Source organism: Propithecus coquereli, unplaced genomic scaffold (assembly GCF_000956105.1).
Source record: "Propithecus coquereli isolate 6110/MARCELLA unplaced genomic scaffold, Pcoq_1.0 Scaffold179, whole genome shotgun sequence".
Lineage (NCBI taxonomy): Eukaryota > Metazoa > Chordata > Mammalia > Primates > Indriidae > Propithecus > Propithecus coquereli.
In genome coordinates, this window is record NW_012142634.1 from 5,182,273 (window position 1) to 5,184,951 (window position 2,679).

A 2,679-nucleotide genomic window follows, 5' to 3' on the forward strand; every position below is an offset into this window, starting at 1 on the left:
ATTTTTTTTTTTTTTTTTAAGGCTGGAGAGATGTTTAAAACATCTTTAAACATTATCTCGTGAGATATTCCAGCTATTAATTGTAACCACTTAAGTATTTCCTCTAATGGTGATGTTTTCTTTTTGCTTTCGTTGCAAAATAGAGAACAGCATTTTGAAGTCTTCCATGTTAAAATTCTATCTGGAAATGTTACCATGTGGTAGAAAAGCCTATTTATTTTGTAAATATGTTTTTATATTTACCAGTAATTTAGAAATCAATTTATTGGGCATATGCAAAAAGAATATTCAAAAGAATGTAGTAGCCCAGATCTGGTGAGAGAAAATATAAACAGATTACTTATTCCCTTGTTTATTATATAGTCTGGTTTTCAATAAAAATTACACTTAAAGGTGAATATACCTTTTCTTTTCCAAGTAAACTTATTTTGTAAATTGGATAAAACTGAGTTTATCATATACTTATTGAGCAATTACCAGGCATTATCTTAAGAGTACTTAAGAATAAGGGATACGAAAAGTGACTACTAGTTTTGTTGGGTTGGGCTTCAGAACAAGGGGCTCTATAGATGTGTAACTATGCTGTGTGGATGATCATCAAAAGGTTTTTAAACACACACACAGTTTATATGTGGTAGGGCCTGTTCCATATACTTTACAAATATTAACTTAATTCCCACTACCCTAGAGGGTAGATCCAATCCTCACCTCCATTTTATAGATGGAGAAACTGAAACAGAGAGAGGTTAAAATGTATTTAAATTACAATAACACAGCTATTAAGGACTGATGTCTTGTCTCTAGTTACACATTTTCCTATTATTTACCCCTTACTCCAACAAAACAAATAACTGCACTCAATTCCTGTGATTTTCTAAAATCTGATCAGTAATTTCCTTCTTGTGGCTTCAGATACACTTGGAAATGCTAAGCGTTCCATTTATTATTGCTGGATAACAAAATCATCCAAAAACATAGTGCTTAAAACAACAATAGTCTTTTACTTTGCTTTGCGATTTAGGGAGGGTTTGGTGGGGCAGTTTAGTTCTGCTCTGCTCAGCACTGGCTGACGTGGCTCACCGGGAGGCTGGGCTTTCCTTGTGGCTCATTCACATGGCTGGTAAGTGGTGCTAGCTTTGGTTTCTCTCCTGTTTACTCCAAGAATGATTATCGAAAGATATAGGAAGTGGAAACTACCAGTTTCTTAAGTCCTGGACTCAAAAACTGGCACAGTATCACTTTTGCTATATTTTACTGTGGAGGTGGTCACAGAGCCCAGATTCCAGGAGAGAAGACATGGATCCCTCCTCTCAATGGGGGAGTCAGAAGAATTTGGGGGCCATGTCTTAAAACCAAACAACAAGGCCAAGTGAACACCCTCTCTGCTAATAACGAATTGATACTGAAATTCCCCCTATTATTCATTAATATTATGTTTCATGAATGAAGACAGTGACTTCTTACTGGAGGTAAAGCTAGTTTTCTATCACCTCCATGGTATAATCATTTATGTATATATTTTCTTGTAAAATAAAGTGTCTTCTGTTTTTGGCTGGTAGTACAATTATTTTCCTTTGAAATTAATTTTTAGTTTGAATTAAACTCTGAAAACAGCAGAACTACTAGGATCTATGTTGATCAAGGTATCTACGTAGGATTGTTGTGTTGGTGATTTTGAACAAATGTGACAGAATAAATATGTAGCACTGGGGTCAGCTAATGGTAGAAATTTCCTGAAAAAATGTAATATGTTGGATTTTGTAGTAGAAGATTTATAGTTCAGTTTTCATAGAGAGTTTTTAATGATTACATTTTAATAAATTTCCTTAGGAAATTCTGCCTTTTAGTTCAAATGCTCATACTTTGAAATTTTTTGAAGTCAAGAGTTAGTTTTAGTTATGATTTTAAGAATTGCTTCTCAAACTAGTAAAGGACAGAAGCCCCCGAGCAAGCCTGTAGTACTGAAGAATATTTGAATGAACAGAGAAGCTGGGTTCTGGTCTCAATTCAGGTATAAAAAGGTATGTGACTTTTAGCAGGCACTTACTTAAGCTGTCTAGACTTGAATTAATAGTCTATGAAGAAAGAGATTAAGATTAGAAGTTACCTAGTTATCTAAAAAACTAGAATACTAGTTTTTAAACTGTATGGTTTATTGACATTTATGATCAGTGGGGTTGTTAGAGGATGCTTGTTTCTTTAATATATGATTTTTAGAAGAAAACTGTTCCTAAGGGTAACACATATACTAGTTGCATATAAAAGCAGCATTTCAGTTGTGATGTGGTAAAGTAGAAAGAGTACAGAATTTAGAGTAAAACACAAGTTCTGGAACCTCTTCTGCCACCAGCTAGCTCTGTGACTTTGTATTTTTCTTCTATTTTTATTACTTCTCCCCCCATCATAGGAAAGCTCTGTGACTTTGGATGACTTATTCAGTGGTTTTCGTTTTGGTTTGAGCCTAAGTTTCTTTATGCTTTTATAAAAATAAGGTAGATGATGATAAAGTTTGTGAGAAATTCAATTCTAAATTAAATAAAGCGTGTAAGAATTAAACATATGTAAAGTACCTGGTACCTGGTAAATACTCTTTCCTCCGTCAAGTTACCTCTCCTTCAAATTCCTATTTCTTTTTCCTTAAAAGGGGAGATTAACTAGAAAATCTTGTAAATTCCTGAA

General features: G+C 33.8%; 1 protein-coding gene across 1 annotated transcript in view; it reads left to right on the plus strand.

Moving 5' to 3' along the window:
* Positions 1 to 2,679, plus strand: part of CACUL1 (CDK2-associated, cullin domain 1) — a 109,836-nt gene that overhangs the window by 94,851 nt on the left and 12,306 nt on the right. The gene's annotated exons all lie outside the window — the stretch shown is intronic.